At 38.2% G+C, this 26690-nt stretch overlaps 1 pseudogene; it reads left to right on the top strand.

The window, feature by feature from the left end:
* The window catches only part of LOC118988781 (metalloendopeptidase OMA1, mitochondrial-like), a 122054-nt pseudogene that overhangs the window by 4413 nt on the left and 90951 nt on the right, over positions 1-26690 (top strand).

Here is a 26690-nt window from a genome sequence, read left to right as displayed (position 1 = left end):
TAGATAATGTATTGCCAAACCCTGCCAGTTTTCTTCAGTTGCTCTGATCACCTCGCGTTGGATCTGGGCTTAGCTCCGTCACTTTTACCCATAGCTCTACTTTTAAAGGTCTTGAAATAGACCACGATTCTTGGCCTGGTATCTATTGATCCTTGGTCCAATAACAGACATCTAGGTTGTGGTATGATCCCTTAAATTGACTCCAAAATCATGTATACCTGTGCATTTCTCTTAAGTGTCCATGCAGCTGTTAATAATCTCTTATGAAAATATGTATATTAATTCATTGCTTAAGCAATATGAGGATGACTCATTAACTTTTTTCTAGAGACTATGATGATTTGGTGTTAATGCCTAAATTCAGACATGGTTTCTTAGTTTACAGAAAAATAATTTTATCTCTTAAGCATATTTTAGTTGAAATTTAATAATGGATTATAATCACTATTTCTCACAGGAATGGTTAGCCTCAAAGGTTGTGCCCCTGTGAGGTGGGTAAAAACACATTCTCTCAGTGGAGAATACATTTGTCAACACAAATTTATCCCTTTAATCCACTCTAAATCAGGGAGTCTTAGCTTTTTGTTTTTAGACTTTAGAAGGCATAGTGTGTATAGAAAGATGAGTGTGGCAAAGGTTAAGAAAACACAAGAGTGAATCTCACTGGAAAATACATTTTCTGTCTCAAGCCTACGTAGTCTTTATTACACCCACCCCAGAGGCAGACATTATTTTTGGACAGGGTCATTCTATGATCTTATCCCATACTCCAATCCCAATAAATTTTAATGACAAGAAATCCAAACACTTACCAAGACAAAACAAACTGCATGATGGAACAATGGAAATGGAGATTGCATGAGAAAGCAAAAGTCCAACACACTCCTCTTGGTCAAATAGAGAAAAAAGTGGGTTCATTCAATGAGATAAGCCTGTAGACTAAGACTAAATATTTGTAAGATATCCATTCTCTCCAAGTTAATTTATAAATGTAATATAATCCCATTTAAAATACCAATAGAATGTTCTAGCTGAATGGATTCTAATTACTTTTAATTTAATAAAAGTAAAACAACATAGCACACAATTGTTTTCCCTGAGATGAGAAGGCTTCAGGCTTATCCTTCCAGCATTTTTTTTTTTAGGAACACCATCTTTATGCTTTATACTGTCTTTAGAATCCATCACTTCTGTAAAGCTTTTGGTAATTTCTCCCAAATGGAAGTAATTTTCCTTCCATTCTTTGACCCCCCCATGAGCAATTTATCTGTACCTTGCTTTCAGCATGTACTTTTTTTTTAACCAAGGTTATTTTTCTGTACATTTTACCTCCCTGCTCTACTGCAAATTCCATATTGGCAGTGTCTCTGTTCCCAGCATAGCCTTCCTCATCTGTTCCAAGTGGGCTGCCATCTCCTGAGAGCATTGGCTTTTCTTTAAGAATGTCCTCTTGCGGTTTACTTCCCAAGCTCTCGTCTGCTACAGGCCTTCCGTTAGAACTTGTGCTTTCATCACGAGCATAAACATTTTCCAAAATCAGTCCCCAAAGGATGCTTCTCAGCTGATTTCAAGTGCCAAAACACAGAGGTGTGGTTTTCAGAGCATTCCCTCAGCTCCCTTGACTTGCAAAACTCTGCTGCCTTCCTGTTGAATAACTGGTTGTGCCAAGCAGGCAGAGCTCCCCACCGACTCCCCACGACTCCCCACGACTCCCCACCCTCCAAATGATATCAGTTTTCAGCAAGTCTCTCATTGCCATGAGGAAGTAGAGACTGTTTGTCATCTTGTTTCTTCTCCCAGATGAAGCCAGCCATATGTCCCTAGTGAGATGCCCCAGGGCTGGTGTGCTCAGCGTGGTGGAGAACAACATGTGCTCATGCCTTGGTGACGACTTCGTCCTCCTTATGACGTTCTTACCCCGTCAACCCTGTTCTGCTGTTGCCTCCCAATTCTGCTTGGCAACTGTTCAGTGTAGGTACATCTGGGAACTGCTGATAAAGAAAAGAAAAATGCTTCTAAGAGTTTCTAATTTAGACCAGGAAGAAACTTGCCTACATTTGACAAAGTTCACTTATTAGAAATTTAATGTAAAAAAAGTTTTTCTCATAATTGAATTGGAGGAGAAAGGTGTAAGGGTAAGTTAAGTTCTAATTAATTAATTAAAATTTTTTACTCATTTACTGAAGGCATTTTTATTGAGCCAACTCCATGTACAGAGTTATAAGGAACTAATTTTCTGTAGGGGGCAGAATTTGGCCTTCTTTCCCCCAGTGTATTTTGCCTCTTTTGTCGTAGGTTAATGGACAATGTAACTGTCAAAGCATCAAGATTTGATATTCAGTGTCTAATATCACTCAGCTGTAAAGAGAAGAAGATGCAATCGGAAATTCAGCAATTTGACACCAACATTGGTGCTTTTGATCATCATGCTATTTTGCCTCAAAATTTAAGGGTATAGAGTTTAAAGAAACAAAATAAATAATGAAAAACAAAAGATGAGATTTGACACAAGTAGGTGTGTATAATGGTAGTGGAACAAAGCAAAAATTGAAGCCACGCTTTAAAAGATCAGTAGAAAAGTAACTTTTTCCCTAATGATTCTTGTCAATTATTCAGCATAGGAGACATGCGTGCCTATTTCCAGGTATAGTGAGAAAAGCCAGTATAATGGGAGTAACCAAAGTCAGGTCAGAGACAATGACATTGGGGACGGAAGAGGAAAGGGGGCAGCGTGTGGGAACCAAGGCTTACTTTCCTGGCAGGTAAGTGGCAGCTCCGCTGAGAGAAGACACCAACATGAACAGGAGGAGGGGTCAGTAAGAAGACGAACATCCAATCACAGAGGACAAAAAATCAGTTAATTCACATTTCAGAGACCCAATAAAAGTCAAAGAGTTACTGCCTATGTTTTCTTCTAAGAGCTTTATGATTTAGTCTTTAATCCATTTTGAGTTTATTCTTATGCATGGTATAAGGTCATTTCTTTTTTGCTTGTATCTGTCCAGTTTTCCCAACTGTATTGCTAGCGATTGTAAATACATTATATCCTAATAAAGTATTTATCTTATAACCAAAATGGTTTTAAAAATGCATCATTGTTTATATTTCAATCTTCAGATAACTTTTGTAGACTTGCATTTTTTAAAATGCAGTGTGAAAGTCACCAGTATAGGGAACATGCAGGTGTTTAAACACACACACACACATACACAGAGTGGCAACTTCTGGAGTGCCCTGTACATCTATTTAATCCAGGTGTCTGTGTTGGGAATTGAGAGATTGCATTTTAACTACAAAATCTGAAAAATCATCAAAATTTTTAACTTGGAATTGCAAAACATGTCTTCAGGAACGGGTTTATACAAGCTTAGGCACATTTTTGTGTATGCGATTATTTCTGTTTTGTTTTTTTTTTTAAGGAAGAAATGCTAGTTCCAATTCTCCCATGTCATTGTACAATAACAGAGGTGTCCTTCATTTAAGTTCAAGCATGACCAGCTGAGAAAGTTCAGGCATCTACTTTGAGTTCATGGAAAATTGGCAGGAGAATGCTGAAGCCTGGAGGCTCTGGAGCAGAGGGAGGAAAGATAATTTTGAAACACCAGTTTTCAAAAAGAAATCCTTTTGCAAAGGAGGAGGATCACAGTGACTCATTTTATCATTGTTCACACATTACATCACCATCAGATACTGTGGCCATGCAAGGCTTTAGTGATCTTAGCCTAAAGGTGCCTTCCAAGAGCAGATCATTTAACCTTGATCCCTGATGAATGATGCATCAGCCTTAATTCACAGGTATCATCAACTGAGAGCTTAGATTTCATTTTGAGTTGAAGAAAGAAGTTTACCTGGTTCAGGTAGGGCATAATTTCCCTTTGAGCTTCCAGTGCAGTCTAGGCCGTCATCTGACCATACTGGGAGGAAAGATGGGATAAGAAGAGTTTTAGGGAATGAGAGTGTGGGCGAGAGCTTCTGAGGATTCATAGTGGACAAAGCACCTGGATTAGAACAATCATAACTTACCAAACACAGCCCACCTTGAAATCTGTGCCACCCGATGACAAACTTTTCTTCCATCGAACCACTACTTCCAACAGACATCCTAAGCTTTTATATACTATGAACTTAATCATTTTAGGTCTTATAAGAACACAACTTACTTCAACAGGATCACCTAAATCTATACTTTCTACAAACCATTTAACTTTCTCATTGCTGTCTCTCCTCTCCTATTCTTGTTCTTTAATTTCAGAGTTTATAACACATATGCCTTCCAGGTGGCTCGTGAATTTATCTAAATTGGAAACTGCAACATGAAACTATGTTTCTTTCCACTTAAAGGCTCAATGAGTCATGTTCTATTTCTCAATATTATTAAAATTATCTGAAATATCATTTGCCATCCTTATTCTCAAAGATGATTCTGCCTGTGGCAATCAATAAGAAAAAAGGTGTCATCTAATTGTTTTTCAAAAAAGGTGATGAATTTCTGAAGATCTCTTCACACCTTCTCATCTTGATATTTGCACTCAATAGAAGTTTCTAGGCAAGTTAGGGAGACTGTCCTATATTCAAAAGATCATTTTTCAATATCATTGTAAAAACTTAACCTACTTGTAAGTTGAGGATACTGAGATGAAATTAATCTATGTACCCAACAAAGATCTATTCAATGATTCTTATATTTATAGCTCTATTTAAGAAATTGTTAAAAGGACTTATATAAGAAAAAGAAGATGAAAAATATGAACAGTGAAAGGACAGCAAACTCACAGTTATCAACACACCTAAAACAAAAGCAAACCAAGAGACAGCTAGATCAGGAACAGAACCATAGAAATGAAGAACACATGGAGGGTTAGCAACAGGGGAGTGGGAGGAGGAGAAGGGGGGAGAAGCTACAGAAAATAGCATAGACAGTAGGTAGAAAATAGATAGGGGGAGGGCAAGAATAGTAGGGGAAATATAGAATCTAAAGAACTTGAGACACTCGGTCATAAACTAGTCTCTCCTCTCCTATTCTTGTTCTTTAATTTCAGAGTTTATAACACATATGCCTTCCAGGTGGCTCGTGAATTTATCTAAATTGGAAACTGCAACATGAAACTATGTTTCTTTCCACTTAAAGGCTCAATGAGTCATGTTCTATTTCTCAATATTATTAAAATTATCTGAAATATCATTTGCCATCCTTATTCTCAAAGAATAAGGATGGAGGGAGGAAAGATAATTTTGGAACACCAGTTTTCAAAAAGAAATGCTTTTGCAAAGGAGGAGGATCACAGTGACTCATTTTATCATTGTTCACACATTACATCACCATCAGATACTGTGGCCATACAGGGCTTTAGTGATCTTAGCCTAAAGGTGCCTTCCAAGGCTAAGAAGGCACCTTTCTGCCTTCTTAGGCAGATGATTCTGCCTGTGGCAATCAATAAGAAAAAAGGTATCATCTAATTGTTTTTCAAAAAAGGTGATGAATTTCTGAAGATCTCTTCACACCTTCTCATCTTGATATTTGCACTCAATAGAAGTTTCTAGGCAAGTTAGGGAGACTGTCCTATATTCAAAAGATCGTTTTTCAATATCATTGTAAAAACTTAACCTACTTGTAAGTTGAGGATACTGAGATGAAATTAATCTATGTACCCAACAAAGATCTATTCAATGATTCTTATATTTATACCTCTATTTAAGAAATTGTTAAAAGGACTTATATAAGAAAAAGAAGATGAAAAATATGAACAGTGAAAGGACAGCAAACTCACAGTTATCAACACACCTAAAACAAAAGCAAACCAAGAGACAGCTAGATCAGGAACAGAACCATAGAAATGAAGAACACATGGAGGGTTAGCAACAGGGGAGTGGGAGGAGGAGAAGGGGGGAGAAGGCACAGAAAATAGCATAGATGTTAGGTAGAAAATAGATAGGGGGAGGGCAAGAATAGTAGGGGAAATATAGAATCTAAAGAACTTGAGACACATGGTCATAAACTAAAGGGGGGGAATGGTAGGGGAGGGGATGTGCAGGGTGGAGGAGAATGAAGGGGGGAATAGAACAACAACTGTAATGGTATACTCAATAAAATATATTAAATGTATATAAAAAAAGAAATTGATTATACATTGATTAGCTCTGGCTGGTGTGGCTCAGTGGATTGAGCATCAACCTGCAGACTGAAAAGTCACCAGTTCAATTCCTGGCTAGAGTATGTGCCTGGGTTGTGGGCCAGGGCCCCAATTGGGGGCATGTGAGAGGCAACTCATCTATGTTTCTCTTGCATATGTTTCTCTCCCTCTTGTTCTCCTCCCTTTCCCCTCTCTTTCAAATAAATAAATAAAATCTTAACAAAAGAAATTGATTATATAGTCAATTCCACAACCTTGTTTTTTAAAAGGTATCAGATATTAGAGTAGGCAAGCATCAGAACAAAATTATATTGCTAGGCACTGAGTAATAATAGAAAGATAACAGATAATAGTAAAGATATTAGGAATAGAAGGATATATAACCCAGAGTTAAGAGTAGCATTATTAAGAAAAATTTTACCAAGGCCGACAATCCATAAATTGAGTTGTAAAGGATAAAAAGGAATTAGCTAACAGGAAGGGTCTCTTCCAAGCAGAGATGCATAAACACCCATGTCAGAAACACACCTATGTAAAGGGGGGAGCAGACACAGGGAAAGTGATGGGCTGTTGTATGCTATTGGAGTGAGTCATAAACCAGGAAAGGTAGGCAGGGTATGTCTTAGAGAACCCCACGTGCTACTCAAAACGCTTAACGCATATATGATAAATGATGCAAAGTCATGGTGTTCTGAGCAAAAGCAGAAGTGGCACATTTATACTTGCATTTTAGTTTGAATGCAGTAATTGTGGGGAAGCAAACTAATGGCAGGCAGAGCTGAGATAGATGAGGTTGGAGCTAAATCCATAAAATAAATGATGACAACATTTAATCTTTCATATTGGTGTTCACACCATTCACAGCACAAGCCTAATATAGTGGCTCATCATTATTTAAAATTCAGTTTAAGCATTATGCTGAGTGAAATAAACCAGGTGTTGAAAGACAAATATCATGTGATCTCACCTTTAACAGGAAGCTAAACAATAAAACAAACAAGCAAGCAAAATAAAAACAAAGACACTGAAGTAGAGAACAGGGGGACAGTGACCAGAGGGGAGAGGGGAGGGAATTTCAGGGGGGAAAGGGAAAGGATTTATAAAAACTAGTATAAAGGACACATGTTCAATAACTAAGGGGGATGGAAATGGGAGGGAGGGGGGGAGCACTGGTGGGGGTGCTGGGATGGGAGTAAAAGACAGAAAACTGTACTTGAACAATAATTAAATTAAAAAATTAAAAAAATTAAAAATAAAATTCAATTTAAGAAAGTAGATTGCAATGGAAAAAATAAATTTAAGCAATCATTTAAAATTTAAGCTTCTGTGGTTTGGGGGTGATGATACCTTCCTTAACTCACCCCTGAGAATCAAAGAAGCCACAGTATAGACAGCACCTGTTCAATTGCCACTAGGCTGGATAGTTGGAGGATAAGGCAGAGTCAAGAGGGAGGGTGTCCTAGGAATGTAAATATTGGTTATAGCTCAGAAAGATCATAAAATACAGAAATAAAACACAAGGTTATTGTAGGACATCTCTGTAGCACACCATTTCAAGGAGAACAGCTCATTGGTGAGATATTTGTACACTAATGCCTTGTGCGTAAAATTTTACACATTGGACTTCTGTGTGAAAGTAAGTGGATATTTACTTATGTGGTAAAGTCAGGGCAGCCACAGGAATAAAAGATAATGAGGCCTGGAAGGAGGATGTTCATTTTACTCACAGTTCCCATGGAGCAGGTCATTACACACTAAGGGCCATGGGGAAGCGCCAGGACTTGGTCAGGTGGCAGAAGGCAACAGTGGGGGGGGGGGGATCAAGGCCACAGCCTTCCTTGGGGATTCCATAGGAAGGGCGAGGCAGGCTAGGAAGGGAATTTAAGACTGGCTGGTTTCAATCGTTCCAGCAGGCGTTGGACTATAGGGCGATCTCTGGCTGACACCTGGAACAGAGGGCAAGGAGAACTTGGCTTGGTGTGCGAGAGTCCGAGAGCAGGTGGTGACGCTGGAGATTCGGGACTAGTTGGTTTGTATATGAGAAAATTGTTGTCGGTTGAGCTCTCTCTTAACAAAGCCCGGGGAGCAGCAGTTTCTCCCCAGCCAGCAAACTTTTTAAAATGTCAAGATACCACAAAATACAGAAAATAAAAAACATGGTTCTCATTTGTAGGAATACAGCCCATCTGTTAGACTTTTACATATCAGTCTTTTACGTGAAATTTTATGCATTACACTTCCATGTAAAATTTTTGTTGAATAAGTATTTATCCATTAAAGCAAAGAAGGAAAAAGGACGTGAGAGAGGGAGGGAAGGAGGGCAGAGGAAGGAAGGAAGGAAGGAAGGAAGGAAGGAAGGAAGGAAGGGAGGGAGGGAGGAAGGAAGGAAGGAAGGAAGGAAGGAAGGAAGGAAGGAAGGAAGGAAGGAAAAAGGGAAGATTGAGCAAAGAACAGAATAATGAAACCAAAATAAGCCAAAACTCTAAAACCTCTTCATTAAAGTCTTCCTTCGATAATTATCTTCCTTTCAATCACATTGGTTTTGTTCAATTTGGGTTAGTCATTCTCATCCCTCTTCCCCTGTCACCCACAACAAATATTGGAAACATTGTTACCTGTCACAACATGGGGGATATTTAGCATCGAGTGGGGAGAGGCCTGGGATGCTGCTCCACATCTTGTAACAGGCAGGGCAGCCTCTCACACACAAGCACGTCTGGCCCACAGTGGCAACAGTGCCAAACTGGGAAACCTGGATCTAGACCGGTGTCACTGTAGAGAGAGATGACAGCTGGTGGTCTTCCCCGATGGCAACTGGGAAACTAAGACGAAAATAAGGAATTATGAAAGTATTTATATGTATTAGAAAAAGCTTCATTTACGAAATGCATTTCGTCAAAATAAGAACTTGTGTTTTACTTCAAATTATTTTACAAAATCTTTTGGAATCAGAGTCCCATGATTTCTAAATTTCTAATCAGATCAGCCACCTATTTAGCTGCCGCTCTTGCCTTTCGTTAAAAGCACAGCTTCTAGAAAATTAAAGGACAGAAACGGCCCAGGTCTGCTTTCTCTGTGAAATTGTATGCTTCTGAGAACCCAGCCCACCAACAGTGCATCTAACAGCTTCTCCATTACCCATGGACATCAGGGTCATAAAGAGAGAGGTGGGAAGAGGAAGAATTAGGAAGGTGACCATTTTATTGCTCATTATGGATTGAAACAAGAGGATGGAAAGATGATCACCGGGCAACATTGCTTTGATTCTGTTATCATGGAAGCAGTGTCTTAAGGCTAAAAAGTAAGCAGGAAAGTTGTAAACTTAAAAAGAATAGGCCATCTTCAACAAATATGGCCATACTTGACATGTTCTGAGTCAGAGGTGAAATACAAAAAGTGGTCTGAAGGAAGCAAAGATGCAACTCTGGAGGTACATCCAATGGCAGTGAATTCAGATAAGAAACGTGGTGTTGTAAATAAGTTGTGTGAAAATGAAAAAAGTATGCAAGAATTTACGTAAAAATACTGATTTAGTGACTTGGCTGTGTAAATGAAAGGGCAGGGCGTTTAAAATTTACAGTCAGAAATGTGTTCAAAATATGGCTAACTGCATGCATTTTGTAATTCATTTGATGAGTTAGCATGTTCCATTTTTTTCCTAATCTAGTAGGTTGGGGCTGGTTTATTGCATCTTTGATTTTTGACTCTATTACTTTGTTCAAAGTCTACATCCATCCTGGTAAATAGTGAGCACTGGGGGAAATCGGTTAAATGAATTGAAATGACTTGCACTACACTGTTGTCTTCTCATTATTTTTAATTTCCTCAAATAACCCATGAGCTTCTCATTGTTTCTACTCCCATGGGTTCCACTATCATCTATATGCTAATGATTCTTAAAATTTCATTTCTTTCTGGCTTCAATCACTATTCCTAGCTTCTTGCCATGGACCGAACACTTCCTGGGTTGTTCGATCTTAGGGAATGCCTTCTAAACTCCCAAGATGGTCATCTGTAAATCATCTATGATAATCCCCTGTTTATCGAAAGAAGAACTGAAATTTTCCACGTAGAAAGAATAGAATGATGGCTCTCTATTCTTGAGAAGATGGATGCATCCAACCTCTCTATGTGTTAATACGCTGATGTACTGAGGATAAGCAGACACCGTGAGCGTGAGCGGGGAAATGAATGAGATATGGTCAGTTTCACTACCTCTTTTTATCACTCTGCCTTGCGAAGGTCATGATATAAGTTAGGCACGTGCAAAATCGGTTGCATGCGTGACTAAACTGGAACTCAGAAGCTCCAGTCTCTTAGGCAAAAACATTTTTTTTAACAAAACAGACCGTATAGTAAATATTTTAGAATTTGTGGACCTTACGATCTGTCTTACAACTATTTAACTCGGCCTTTCTTTGCAGGGCAAAAGCAGTCATAAAACACCGCTGCCTCCCAAAGAATCATTTAGAATAAAACTTGTATAAACTCCTACTCTCACTTCTATCTACTTTGCAGTATTAATGTCTGCACCCTCTGTTTCCTCCCACTTCGTAGTCCGCAAGGTGTCCGTACCCCTCCTTAAGGCTAATCCCTTCCTCTGTGGGTTAGATCCTATTCCCTTCTCCTCCGGTTTGCTGCTCCATCGATTACCCTCTCTCCTTTGTATCAAGTTTTCTATCTCCTGAATTAATGCTGTCATCACATGCACTGTTGTGTCTCTGATTTTACTACAAAGGAACTTGATTTTACTCTCCCCCTCCTGGTATCGCCCTAATGCTCTGGTTTTTGAAAGAAAAGTTCCCTGAAAAAAATTGTCTGGATTGGCTGTGTCCAGTTCTTCATCTCTATTCTCTCCTAAATCCACCTTTCGAAGAGAAGGGTTTTGCATTTGTTACTCCAGGACAAAAAATGACCTTGGTCAATGTCAACAGTGGCCTCCACATTGTAAACTCGATGGCCAATTCTCGTGCCTCAACGTCTTTGACCTGCCCAAACCATCTAATGCTGTTCATTATTCCTCTTCCTGAAACACACTTTCTGTGGCATCCTGGACGTCATGCTCTCCTTGTGTTTTCCCTGAAGGATGAACCTCTCATTCTTAGTCTCCTGTGCTTTTCCCTCTCATCTCTTAAAATATTTAACAGCTGAGTGCTCCAAGGAACTTCCTTACATTTCATAACTTCTCTATCTTCACCCACTTTCTAGATGATCTCATCAAATTCTATGTCTTTAAGTAATTATCTACTTACTGATAGCTTCCAAATGTATATTTCTACCCAGGATCTCTCTTATACTGAAGATTTTAATACTCCACATCTTCAGTTGTATGTCTAATTGAACCCCACACTGAACTGAATTTCTGATTTCACCTCCACCCCACCAAAAAATGTTCTCCTATCCTTTCTCTCATTGTAATTTATAACCAGTCCATCATTCTACAAAACTTGGAGTCATGTCGCTGTTGACTCTTATTCTCCAATATCTCACATGGAATCAATCATTATTACCACTTAAATCTACACTCAAAAAATACATAATTCAACCACTTTCTACCACTAAAAATGCTTCTACTGGGGTCAGGCCATCATTCGTTCTCACCTTGGATTACTGCAAACATAGCCTACATGGACTGCTTGTTCTGGCCCTTTCCCCGACCCAGCCACCGCCTAAGGAACACAGCTGCAGTGATCCCTCTGAAGGTAAAGAGCAGGAGAGTGTAACTATCGCCCCTGGAAATTCACGCGTCTTCGGAATGCTTTCCTCTTGCCCCGCCCCCAGTTCCGCCTCCACCTTCCATCCCCAGACAAGCTCTGGTCTGCTTTTTGGTCATTATGTATTTCTTATTATCTAGGATTTTTACAAATATAATCATGCAGTATGAACTCTTTTGAATACTATTATTTTTTGACTCAGCCTAATTACTGGGGCGTTTTAAAATATGTTATATGTATGAATATTTCATTTCTTGTTACTGCTGACTAGTGTATCTCAGGTGGATATGCCACTTTATTTGTTCATTTATAATTGGCATGTGACTTTTCTTCAGTTTCTGGCTATTAAAAATGAGACCGGGCCCTGGCTGGTGTAGCTCAGTGGATTGAGCGCGGGCTGCGAACCAATGTGTTGCTGGTTTGATTCCTACTCAGGGCACAGGCCTGGGTTGCAGGCCAGGTCCCCACTTGGGGGCACACAAGAGGCCACCACACACTGATGTTTCTCTCCTTCCCTTCCTCTCTCTCTAAATAAAAATAAAAATAAAATCTTAAAAAAATAAGACTGGTATAAATATTCATGTACAAGTTGTGTGAGTATGTGCTTTTAGTTCTCTTAAGTAAATATGCAAGATGGAATACTGTATTATGTGGTAGGTATAGACTTAAATTTTTAAAAAACTACCAAACTGGTTTCTAAAATGCTTTTCGTTTTCCATTTTCACCAGTGTTTCTGCAAGTTTCAGTTTTTACACATTTTTGCTGACACTTTGTAGACTCAGTCTTTTGAATGTTTGTTGTGCTAATAATGTTTAATGGTAACCCAACATGGTTTTAATTTGTTTTTCTCTGATGACTAATGATATTGAGTATTTTTGCACATGCTAAATTGCTATTGCTACATGTGTTTTGGTGAGGGGTCTGTTTGTATCTTTTTCCTGTTTTTTAAGATATTTTGTTGGTGGTGCTATTACAGTTGTCCCACTTTTGCCCCTCCCAGCTCCTCCACTCAGGCCATCCCCCACATCCACTCTCAGCTCCCACACCATTGTCCATGTCCATGGGTCATGCGTGTATGTTATTTGACCAATCCTTTCACTTTCTTTCGATTGGTCCCCTCTTTCCCCTCCCATCTTATAGCTATCAGTCTATTCCATGATTCTATGCCTCCAGTTCTATTTTACTCATTAGTCATTTTATTTATTAGATTCTCTATATATGTGAGGTCATACGGTATTTGTCTTTCACTGACTGGATTATTTCACTTACCATAATAGTCTCCAGTTTCATCCATGCTGTTGTAAAAGGCACCAATTTCTTCTTTTTTACTACCGCATAGTATTCCATTATGTAAATGTACCACAGTTGTTGTTTTTTTAATTCACCCATTTACTGATAGGCATTTAGGCTGTTTCCAAATCTTGACTATTGTCAATAGTGCTGCTATGAACATTGGGGTACATAAAGTCTCTTGAACTGGTGTTCAGTATTCTTAGGGTATATTCCCAGAAATAGAATCACTGGGCCAAAAGGCAGTTCCATTTTGAATTTTTTGAGGGCGTTCCATAATGTTTTCCACAGTGGCTGCACCAGTGTGCGTTCCTAGCAACAGTGCACTAGGGTTCCCTTTTCTCCACATCCTCACCAGCACTTGTTGTTTGCTGATTTATTCATGATGACCATTTAGGCAGGTGTGAGGTGTTATCTCATTGTGGTTTTAATGGGCATCTCTCTGATGGCGAGTGATGGGGAACATTTTTTCATATGTCTCTGGGCCCTCTGCATGTCCTCCTTGGAGAAGTGTTTGTTCAGATCCTTTGCCCATTTAATTGGATTGTTTGTCTTCCTGGTGTTGAGTTGTGTAATTTTTTATATATTTTGGACATTACACACTTGTCCAATATATCATTGGCAAATATGTTTTCCCGTACAGTCAGTGTCCTTTTCATATTGATGATGGTTTCTTTAGCTGTGCAGAAGGTTTTTAATCTGGTGTAGTACCATTTGTTTATTTTTCCTTTGCTTCCCTTGCCCTACAAGATACATTGGCAAAAATATTGCTGCATGAGATATCTGAAATTTTAATGATTGTGTTGTCCTCTAGAATTTTTATGGTAGTATAACTTACACTTAAGTCTTTTATCCATTTTGAGTTTATTCTGGTTTATGGTGTGACTTGGTGATCTAGTTTCATTTTTTTTTTGCATGTACCTGACCAGTTCTCCCAACACCATTTATTAAAGAGACTCTCTTTACTTTACTGTATGCTCTTGCCTGCCTTTATCAAATATTAATTGGCCATAAAGACATGGGTTTATTTCTGGGCTCTCTATTCTGTTCCATTGATCTGTGTGTCTGTTCTTATGCCAGTTCCAGGCTGTTTTGATCACAGTGACATACAATCTCCCAAAACTGACTCAAGAAGAAACACAAAACTTGAATAGACTGATAACAACTAGTGAAATTGAAGCAGTGATCAAAAACTCAGGCACAGGAAAGCCCTGGAGCAGATGGCTTCACAGGCACATTTTACCAATAGTTCAAAGAAGAACTAACACCTATCCTTCTCAAACTATTCCAAATAATTCAAGAAGAGGGAAGACTTCAAAACTCTTTTTATGAGGCCAGTATTATCCTAATTCCAAAACCAGATAAAGATACAAAAAAAAAAATACAGGCCAGTATCCCTGGTGAACATAAATGCTGATACCAAAATCCTCAAGAAAATGTTAGCAAATGAGATCCAGCAATACATTAAAAAGATCATACACTATGAGCAAGTGGGGTTTACTCCAGGGTTGCAAGGATGGTACAATATTTGCAAATCAATAAATGTGAAACATCATATACACAAAATAAGAGACAAATATCATATAATCATAACAATAGATGCAGAAAAACACTTGATAAATCAATCCAGCACCATTCATGTTAAAAATACCCAGCGAAGTGGGAAAAAAGGAGCATACCTCAACATAATAAAGGCCATATACAAGAATCCTACAGCCAACATCATACTCAATGGGCAAAAACTAAAACCATTTCTTTTAAGATCAGGAAGAGACAAGGGTGTTTCCTCTCACCACTTTTATTCAACACAGTACTGGAAGTCCTGGACACAGTGATTAGACAAGAAGAAATAAAAGACATTCAAACTGGAAAGGAGAAAGTTAATCTGCCATATTTTTTTTTGCAGGTATGCTGTTATACATAGAAAACCCTACAGGCTCCACAAAAAAACTACTTGACTTAATAAATGAATTTGGCAAAGTAGCAGAATACAAAATCAGTATTGAGAAACCAAGGACATTTTTACACACCAGAAATGAAACATCAAAAATAGAAACTGAGGAGGAAAACCTCATTCATGATTGCAACATAAAAATAAATTTAACCAAGGAGGTAAAAGACCTATACTAGAAAAATTATAAGACAAGAAATTGAGGGAGATACATGTAAGTGGAAGCATATATTGTGTTCACGGTTGGAAGAATTAACATCATTAAAATGTCCACACTACCCAAAACAATCTACAGATTCAAAACAATTCCTATTAAAATGCCAATGGCATATTTCACAGACCTAGAACACATATTTCAAAAATTTATGTGGATCTAGAAAAGACTCTGAATAGCCTGAGTAATCTTGAGAAAGAAGAACGAAGTTAGAAGGATCACAATACCTGATATCAAACTATACTACAAGGCCACTGTAATTTTTGCTTATTATTTTTAATGGTGCTTTTTTCTTATTGAATCACGGGATTTCTTAACATAAGTCAGTTATGACATTCGATTTGTACATATTTTCTCCTTGCCTGTGATTAGTCTCTTTATTATTTTAACAGTGTCTTTTGAATAGTAGAAACTTTTAATTTCAATGAATTACCAAGATTATCTGTAGGGGGGCATGCATTTATGGTCTGTGCTTTGGGGGTTATACCTGTAAAATATTTATGTAACCATTGAAGATTACAAAGATTTTTCCCATGTTTTCTTGTAGGAGTTTTGTCATTTTGAGTTTTACAATTAATACTGTAATTTATTTTCAGTTAAGTATTGCAAAGTATGAACAAGTTACTGTTTTTGCAAATGGTTCCTTAGTCATTTCAGTAACGTTGTAGAAAAGACTAATCTCTTTAACCTTTGTACTTATTCCAAATCAGTTCTTCAAAGGTGTGAGTTTATTCTACACCCCCCTTTCTGTTTCATTTGTTTGCCTTTCATTTCTTTGTCATTCTCCAATGCCACACAGACTTTCCAGAGCTTTCTGTGTAGCTATCCTGTCTCTGATAGTTTGCTCTGGAAATGCCAGCGCTTCGGTCCTCGTGGACTCAGCACTCTCTCCTTAATTAAAACAGTTCTCTGGGTTCTGACTGGGTTCCTGCTCCCTGCACTGAAGCCTGATGATTTTCTCAAGGCAATAGGCCAGGCAATCATGTGGTTCTCATCTTCCAAGGATCATCAACCTTCGTCTATTGCTTTCCAATGTCTTCAGGATTTTGTTTGTTTGTTGTATTTGTTTAGAATGTTTGTCTGTTTTAGGTAGCAGAGTAAATCCTTTGCTTGGTATTCCTATCTTATCCAGAAGCCAAATTTATTGTTCTGGAGCCCCATTTACTATAGTATCACAAGCAATCAATAATGATAATTGTTTAAAACTTATTCTAAACTATATAAAGGTACAGTTTATAAAGGTATATAAAGGTATACCTTATAAAGGTATACCTTATAAAGGTATAGAATAATATAAAGGTAAAGTATTAATTGCTTAATGGACATATACCTTAAGAATATCACATATGGCCCTGGCTAGTGTGGCTCAGTGAATTGAGCACTGGCCTGTGAACCAAGGGGTCACTGGTTTGATTCCCAGTCAGGGCACTTGCCTGGGTTGCAGGCCAGATCCCTGGTCAGGGATGCAAGAGAGGCAACCGTATTTATATTTCTCTTCCTCTTTTTCTCCCTTGCTTCCCCTATCTCTAAAAATAACAAATAAAATTTTAAAAAAGAATATTACATATGTAGAGAATCGGAAGGTTCATGGGACAAATAAAAGAATAGTGTACACATTGGCTTCTGTATAGCATATAATAATTTAGAGGATGCCACTTGGGTTGTTGAAAGAGACCACATTATTTAGGCTACATAAGTTCAATCTGATGGGTTTCGACTACTTTAACAATGAAATTATTTTGGCAATTGATTAGTCTGTTCATTGTTATGAAATGTATCGTGCCATTGTCCTTAAAGCCTAGACTGGTGACATGCTGGGGTACCTCACTTGTTACTCTCACTTGAGAACTTGGATGGGCACCATGATGTTTCTTGGTTGCGGGCTTGTTGTTAAGTCGTATTTCTCTCCAGTAGAGTGGGAACCGTAATATTAAATTGGAGGAGTCAGCCAAGACAGAGGAACATTTTCTTCTCAAATAGCCTGATGATGGGAAGCTCCCCCCAAATAGCTTCTAGACCAGCACAGAGACAGTCAGCTCCCGATTCAGCTCTATCATCTCACAGCAAGTGCAAGAGCATAGATTCCTAATTGGCTTAATAACTATTGTGAAGATTATATGCAACCTATATGAGGTCTGTCCAGAAGGTATCCAGCTATGTAATATACAACATAGAAATATTTATTGAAGAAGATACAGGGTACAGGAAACATTGTACATAGGACAATGGTGCCTCAGTCCCCTTCAAAGCAGGCACTTTGGGACCTCACACAGTTCTCCCAATCACCACCAGCTGCTCTTTCATATTTTCCTGAATCTCATCAATGGTCTGAAATTTCTTCTTTTTCAAAGGTGATTTTAGTTTTGGGAAAAGCTGGAAGTTGCAAGGCACCAAATCTGGGCTATAGGGGGGCTGAGTCACTTGGTGTGATCTGATGTTTCACAGAAAAACTCTGTGTGAGATGTGATGCATGATTGGGTGCATTGTCATAATGAAGTTGCCAATCACCAGTTGCCCATAGCTGCAGCCTTCTAAATCATCCAAATAATTTCCATGGAGGAATAATGTACAAGCTTAACACACAATTTGATGCAGATTCATTGCTCTACTTGCTCAGTCATTTTGAATGTGATGGCTACACAGTACACATGCTCACTCAATAGTGTCTACTGCCTTCACTAACTAGTACAGTAAAGTCATTGTTCACACGTGTGCATTCCAGTCTACTCTCCTTGGCTGTCAGGTTACATCTATGTTGTGTAAACTATTGTTGTCATATTGACAATGACTGGACTTTAAATATATTCATGAAGTTTTAGAAATTATCTGGCTCCAAATGTACTAAAGAAAAAATGTAAGTTTTTCCAGCCAACTCCAGGGACAGTTGCTTAATTTTCCCTACCTTTGCTTTCTTCTCTCACCCAATCTCAGTCCCAATAATAACCCTTCAAATATAAATAGTCTACTTTGTCCCAACCACTGTGCTAAGTATTAAGAAAATAGGCAAAACTTAGGTAGTATTGTCCCAGAACTTTAAGAATTTATGAAAAGGTTTATTATATCTAAAACCAATATGCAAACTTTGTTCAATTACTTTCTGTCCCAATTCAGTCAAGAGGAAGTAGAAAAAAATCCTATAATAACTATGGTTATAACTTTCTTATAATTTTTATTCAAGTTCATCCACAATATTTTTTTTGGTCAGGGGGATTGGTTTCAGTGTAAGTAATTAAATCTGGTTGAATTCCCCAAGATTCACTGAGAATAGCTTGACATCATGGAACAATGCCTGAACTGGGGTGAGAAGGATTGCTTTTGTCTCAAACAAAGCCACTCACTAGCTAAATGAATTTAAGGAATTTTCTCAATCTTGGAGCCTCATTTCTTATAGCTAGATATTGGGAATATTATACTTCAAAAAACATTGGTAGGGCAAAATAATGTATGTGAATATTTTTATAAACTCTCGGTATTTAGAAAAAGTAAGAGACCATGTTGTATAGGCATGTTGTATATCCATCCCAAATACTTCCGTAGAATAAAGTTGATACGGGGAATGAATGTCCAGTTCAGGACTACATTCTGTGGTTGCCTTTTATCTGCATGGGACCTTAAAGTCCTCAGTGAGTAGTGAGCAGGAGTGGTGTCAGTTCCAGGCTCAGGTAATTAAGAAACGGTGTGTCCTATCTGTGATCACTTTTTCTGCCTGTTAACTGGATACAAAATACCCTTGGAATCTAGGTAATGATACAGGCATTCTCTGGATCTCTAAATTACCACTCAGGAAGCACATTGGGTCATGTAATAAAACAAGAATTTCTAATTTTTAAAGAGATACGGAGTTTATATACTCTAATCAGAGTTACCTAATTAATACAGTCTATGAACTTTTGCTTCTAGATAAGAGGGAGCAACAGGAAATAAGTTTATCCCCACCTGAAACAATGAAATATACACGGCATGTATGAAAGGATAGTTTGTAAAACACTGATTTTCAATCACTGAAGAGACTGATCTCTGAGGGAGGGAAAAGAAATAAGGTAACCATGAGATTACCTACCACAGTATAATGCCTTGAGAGAATTTCCAGATTGCCAGTGTCGCACTGAACTCTCTAAGATGAGATGGAGCTAAGAGCTTTGGAAGACCAAGACAGCAGAGTTCACATGGCAAGGTGTCAGGAAAAAAAAAGAGCTACATGGGAGATGAACTCAGGAAAACTAAAGAGGATGTCTACTCCCAAATTCAACAGCATTCAGCTGAATACTGTCCAACACTTGTGTATGAGGGGAGGGAAAGAACCACCTGAAAGAATTAGAGGTAAAGGTAACCAGTGATCAAAAAGTTAGCAACAGTGCCTGCTGCCACCAACCAGATTGGAAAAAAAAAAATCATGATTCACACGCTATTGAATAGAATACACAGAAGTATCATATTTTACCCCCTTACAAATCTTACAAGCAGGATCTGACAGTATCAAATTGTTTTCAAGCAACTTAATTACATCCCAGAGCAAAGCTTAAAACTATAAAGCACAATTAGAAAAAAAATCCAGCACCAAACAGTGTAAAATTCACAATATCCAACATCAAATTTTAAAATATGTACATATACACATATACACACATACAAGGTCTTCAAAAAGTGGGAAAATGCACCACAAAATAAGAAAAAAAATCAATCAAATGAAATGCCTTAGGACAGGCAGGTAGATGTTAGAATTAGCAGATAAAGACATTAAAACTTTAGTATTGTTAGCATAGGTACCTAGGGATTAGTGAAGGTAACAGAGGGAATCAGACATTAAGAAGCCCCATCTACTTCAGAGCTGCAGAGTCATGCACTTCTCAGAGGATCACAGCATTGTCTGGCCAAGGGAGCTGACACCCTACCCTCTGCCATACAGGGAGAAAGAACCAGCTTCCCAGGCTTCCCAGGGTACAGCTGGTCCATTTGCCCAGCTATGAGGGGGGAGGATTAAAACAATAAAGGGGAGGTAAGTACATGTACAGTAAAAGCCAAGATGGTGACCATAAAGGCCTGTCTGTCTGGCCTGGGAAAAGGATTGGATTGAATGAGGGACACAGAACCCCAGAAGATCTGGAGAATGGATTGGTTAGAGTGAGAAACCAGCAGAAGCCCACGAAAAATTGGCAAGTTGATTGGTTAGTTTGAAAAACACCTAGTCTTTCCCATCCTGGCTAGTGTGGCTCAGTGGATTGATCACGGGCCTGTGAACCAAGGGATCACAGTTTGATTCCCAGTCAGGGCACATCCCTGGGTTGCAGGCCAGTTCCTAACGGGAGACCCACGAGAGGCAACCGTACATTGATGTTTCTCTCCCTCTCTCCTTCCCTTCCCCTCTAAAGATAAATAAATAAAATCTTTGAAAAACACCGAGTCTTTCCCAAGCCCAAGGTAATCTAACAGAGAGCGCACTCTGTCTCTTCCTCAGTAACACACATGCTTGCCTGTGCAGTCATGTGTTCTCTCTCCTTAGCAGCCATGTGAACCTAGCAACCATGTGGCCGAAACCCAGAGGACTCCAAAGACAGGCTCCAAGTATGAGCATGGGTGCAGCTAGCAGAGCCTGTCGGAGCGCAGCTGGAAACATACTAAGCTGGCTGGAAGGACAGGAACTGAGCTGGCCTGAACCAATGACACAGAATTTATGAACACTGACCTTTGTTCTGGGCCTGATGAAGGCAAGTTTGGACTTTTTACATGGTGGGATGGACAGAAATGGGACATCAGGAATCTGGGTGCAGCCTTCTATTTCCACCCCAATATATGTTACCACTAGACCTCAGTCCTCCCAGGAGCATCCCCCTCAAATACTTTTCTTGTGATGCCCCAGGGACCCCATTTTCACTGGCAACAATATCACAATATTCCACATATTCAAGAATTAAATAGAGGCATGTATGATTTAAAAGGAAAAACCAAACTGAAATTCTACAAAACTGATGGCAAATTAAAATCAATGAGCTGAAAACTGCACTAGATGAGATTAAGGGTCGATTAAACATTACAAAAGAAAAGACTAGTGAACCTGAAGACACAACATAGAAGCAATTCATAATTTAAAAAAACACTCAGAAAAAAAATGAATAAAACATCAGCTCGTTCTGGGACATTTTCAAACTACTCCCAACCCCACTTCAGGATGCCAGTTGCAGGTCCAGTCTATTACCTGTACTTCCAATTCACTGGCTATAAACCAGAGGTGCCCATAATCTCCTTCTTGGGTACAACTGATTTTCTAGAGCAACTCACAGCACTCAGAGATTTACTTCCTAGGTTACTGGTTCATTATAAAAGGGCATGACTCGGAAACAGCCAGATGGGAGAGACGCGTGAGGCAAGGCACAGAGGAAGGGTGTGGAGCTTTCATGCCCTCTGCAGATGTGCCCCTCTCCCGGCACTTCCGCATGTTTACCAGCCTGGAAGCTCTCCAACCTTGCACTCTTGGATATTTATGAGCAGTTCATTACATAGTTACAGCTGATGGAATCCTTGGCTTTGGGGGATTGGCTCAGCCTCTAGTCCCTCTCCTCTCCCAAAAAGTTAGGAGGGAGGTACTGAAAGACCCAACACTGTAATCACTAGTTGGCTTGCCTGGCTAGCAGCCCCCATCCTAAGGTTACGGTAAGGACTTCGCAAAAGTAGCTTTATTAACATAACAAAAGACACCTTTATTGCACTTGTCACAAGAAGTACAAGGGTTTCTGGAGCTCTATGCTGGGAAAGGGGTTAAAGATCAGATATATATTTCTTATTATCAAATGATCATACAGAGTGAAAGGAACCAGATTTTTAAAAAGATATATGCTATATTATTTATATACATTCAATTCTAGGAAATCCAAAGTAATATAAAAAGACAAAAAGTAGATCCGTGGTTACTTAGAAAGAGGGGAGTGGAAGGAGCAAAGGGCATAAAATTTATAAGGGTGGTGATGGATTTGTTAATTTTTTTATTGTAGTGATGGTTTTGTGGGGGTCTACATGCCAAAATTCATCAAACTGTATACTGAAATGCATGCAGTACATTATGTCCATTATACCTCAATAAAGCTGTTGAAAATACAAGCTATGGTGATAAGCATCAGTACAATATATCCATAATATCTGCCATTTATAGGGTTTACCCTGGACAATTAGAAAAGCAGAGTTGTTCTTTTTGACTTCTCTCCAATGTATTGTCCAGTTTCTAAGTTTTTTTTTCTTTTACACTTTTTTAAGTCTTACAGGACTCACGTCTTTATATTATACTACTCAAGTCAGAAAGAATGGAGGAAAAGACAAAAGTAAGTATTGCCTAGAGTCAGGTATTTAACATGAGATCCTTAAGACATATGCACTCTGAGCTGTGACTTGGTTACTCTTCTAGGAGACATTTCCATCTTAAATGGAAACCAGAGAAGGCTTATATAGCATAAAGCAATTCATTACACATAGTAAAAATGACGGGTAGTATTACATCTTAGTAGAATGTGGGTTGATTGGAGGAAAGAGGTCACCAGGGGCCACTTTCATTGATCAACAAATAACATATTCTTTTCTAAAGCTGGCTTTGAGTCTTAGTAACAATAATGACTTATATTTGTATAGGACATCAGTGATTACAAAAAGCTTTCATATTTATTATCTCATTCAAGCATGCAAAGGCCTTTGGAGGTAAGTTAGCTCCAACTGATGGGTGATAAAGTTGACAGTTAAGGCCGTTCAGCAACTTGCTTTCTATTCAAAAGCAGGAGTGGAATTTGAACCAAAATAATTTGACTCTTTGTTCAACAATTGTCCTTGAAACAGAGCTGCATTCAGTTGAATTGAAAATTCCATGAGAGCAATGTAATTCTCCCTCATCTTAGCTTCCCACAATCCTTTCTGAAGGAGTCAAAAGCATTGCTCAATGTATAAATCAGAATGTTGGCATTTCAAATAAACATTTAATTTCGGGCCATGGGCGTGGAGATGAGACCCTGCAAAGTAATGAAGCGGCTTACAGAGAATAAAATGCTATTGATCCTTGGTCTAAACCACTAGGATTCCCGTTGGATTTCTTGTCCTGGGAGAGGCTAGCACAAAGCAGTGTACGTATGGTCAAGGAGCGTAATCTTATTCCAACATTTGTGATTTTCTTTGAACGTGAATTAGCCTAAGAATTTGTTTACACAGCCAGTCATCATGCTCTTCACTGCCTTCTCTGAGTATTCAAACCCCCCTCAGTATCTTGTTCGGCATAGAACAAAACTTCTGTGCTGGAGATTGTGGGTCTTACTGCGGAAGTAGAAAAAGAGAAGAAAAAGTGTCCTTCACTTAAAGAGACTACCAATCTAACTAGGAAGCAAAGGTTAACAAATTGTTAAAAACAAATAAATTACCACTTCCATGCATCTGTAGATACTGGAAATTTAGTATATCTTACTATTTCATGAAATCCTTAAAGAAATCTCAAAAGTTACCTATTATAATCAGCTTTTCTAGATCAGAAATCTGATTGATAATAAATGACCTTAGAAAACACAGCTAGAAAATAAGGACTGAATTTAAATTCTAATACAACTTCAAAATCATAATCTTTTCACTAATCCAAAATGAAAGGTAAACACTCATATATGTATATCTATTGGTTTATGGGAAAAGGGCCAAAGTAATTAAAAGGAAAAGCATAATCTGTTTAGCAAATCATACTCAAACAATTATACATCCACATGAAAAAAATAAACTTCAGCACTTACCTCATAGCATCCCTTTACAGTTACACCTTTTCTATTGAAGAAAGCTTTCTTGACTTTTGATTGGGCAAAGATTTCCTAAATAGCACTCAAAGAAAACCCAGACAAGAAAAATAAAGATAAATTGAACTTGTCAATGTAATAAACATCCAAACCTGTAGAGAATTTTTATGAGTTTATTTGAACCAAACTGATGACAGTTTCCAGGAAGCAAAATCTCAGTGGACTGAGAAAATGTTCCAGAGAATGGCAGTTTTGTAATACATTTACAAATACATTTAATACATTATAATCAAAGGAGGAGGCATAAGGAAGGTTATATAAAATTCATTGGTGATCGATTAGGGAGGCAGAAGAAAGTAAAGCATATATTTTCAGGAATCAATAGTAAGATGAACAGTCCAGTTTTAAATGCATGAAATATTTGAACAATCCAATCCAAAATGGGTGAAATATTTGAACAGACGTGTCACCAAAGAAGATGTATAGATAGCAGGAAGCAACGTTTGACATTATTAGTCATTAAGACAGTGCAAGTTAAAACCACAATGATATGTTACTATGTATCTCCTAGATATCTAGAATTTAAAAAAGCACTGGCAATACCAACTTTGATTGTGTGATGAAACTGAAACATTCACACATTGTTAATTATAATGCAAAATAGTGCAGGTCCTTTCAAAAACCATTGGCACCCTGGCTGGCATAGCTCGGTGGATTGATTGCGGGCCTGCGAACCACACGATCGCAGTTTGATTCCCAGTCAGGGCACATGCCTGAGTTTCGGGCCAGTTCCCAGCAGGGGACTCATGAGAGGCAACCATACATTGATACTTCTCTCTTTCTCTCCTTCTCTTCCCCTGTAAACATAAATAAATAAAATATTTTTAAAAATCCATTGGCATTTTTACATTGTTTAACATCTGTAAATAATTGTTTATACCTTATAATCCAGAAATTTCATTTAGCATTATTATCCAGGAAAAGTGAAAACATTCTTTACAAAAAGATCTGTGTGTGAATATTTCTATAAATTGATTTGTAATAGTTAAATATTGAAATCAATACAAAGGTCCAATGACTTAGTAAACATATAAACAAATTGTGATACATCCATATAGTGGGGTGCTTATTTAGCCATTGAAACAAATGAATTATTGATACACAAAACATTATAAATGGATTTTGAAGGCATTATGCCAGAAAGCATATATTATAGGGTTTCTTTTAAATGAAATTCTGACGAAGGCAAAACTATACAGAAGAGCCTACTTCCTGAGTACCTAGGCAGGAACCTATGTCATAGACCAAATCAAAAATTAAGTACTCATAAGTACCCTTTAAATTATTGCACATTTGTAAAAGACATTTTAATTATGCTAGAATGGTAAAGCTAATCTGAATTTGCCATCTTCTCTATACAAATGTCAAGAGATTTCATAAGGTAGTAAGTCATATGATTTATAAGCTAATAGTAAGAATAATTGGTCAAAATAGCCAAACATTTATATATTCACTTATAAATCATTCTAGAGTTTACTGATGTGCAAAGCATTTTATATAGCTCCATTAGAATCCTCAAAAAATAATAATCACCCATAAAGTTAATGTGAGCTTAATTATTTTTATTTTAAAAGATTATTAAGTATGAGGCAAGAGGAGATAAGAGACAAATTAGAGGCACGGGCAAAGTAGATTTGAAATGCTCGGCTTCAGTAAGTTAGTATTGGGGAAGGTCCCTAAAGGCCAGTTGAACTAAGTCTTGAACAGTAAGAACTGGACAGATGACATATGTAATGAGAGAGGTGTCAAACTGGGAAAGAGTGTAAGTAAAAGAACACAGATGACTGTTTACAGGAGAATGAGGTGACTGATCTGCTTGTGTAAACATTTCTCCTCGGGGAAGAGAAAGGGCAGTGGGTCTTTGTTAGATTAGGCTGGAGATTCTAAAGGCCAGAGGCGGGCACAAGAATAAAAGCAGAGGTAACCTAATTCTCAAGCTGGAAATCAAATCAGGAAAATCTTCAAGGCGGTGTCCAAGGTAGGCATCCTGCCAAGGACTGAGAGACTGAACAAAGCATCAATGTATTCTGGTCTGAAGGACCAAAATCAGGGGACAGGAAACAACAGAAATCAGAGAAATAAAATGGCAAGAAAGTTTACAACAGTGAATAAGAGGTTGGATCTGGAGAAATTCCTTCAGAGTCTGGGGGTACCTGAAAGTCAGATCTTTCTGTAAGACCTGGCCACCTTGCCCTATTGTAAGGACACAAGTATGGAGAACATGCCATTGGTTCAGATAAAGAGATAGACAGTTCATGATGGAGAGTTATGGGAGACACAAATTACAGATGTCATTTGTCAAACCTACTTCTGTCTGTATTCTGATGAATTTAAATAATGCCTAAATGTAGGTTTTTATGGTGGTAATGCATGCGTTGACATAGTAGTCTTCTATTAACAATCAAAACAATTTTTCCAAAAAGTTTCTGTTTCTCACACCCTATAATAATAACTGATTCCACATAGTCAGCACAGTGAGAGAATCAGTGAGGCAAGCAGTGGCCTGGGGAATGGGGAAGAAGTTGGCTTCAGCTGTGCTGACTTGGCCCTACATTTTATTTCTTAAGCTTTAAGACTGATGTTGAG

This window comes from Sturnira hondurensis, unplaced genomic scaffold (genome assembly GCF_014824575.4).
Source record: "Sturnira hondurensis isolate 20B ecotype Veracruz unplaced genomic scaffold, ASM1482457v3 Scaffold0006413, whole genome shotgun sequence".
NCBI classification, from domain to species: domain Eukaryota; kingdom Metazoa; phylum Chordata; class Mammalia; order Chiroptera; family Phyllostomidae; genus Sturnira; species Sturnira hondurensis.
The sequence above is the reverse complement of the archived record's forward strand: the minus strand, read 5'-3'. Positions and strand labels throughout refer to the sequence as shown.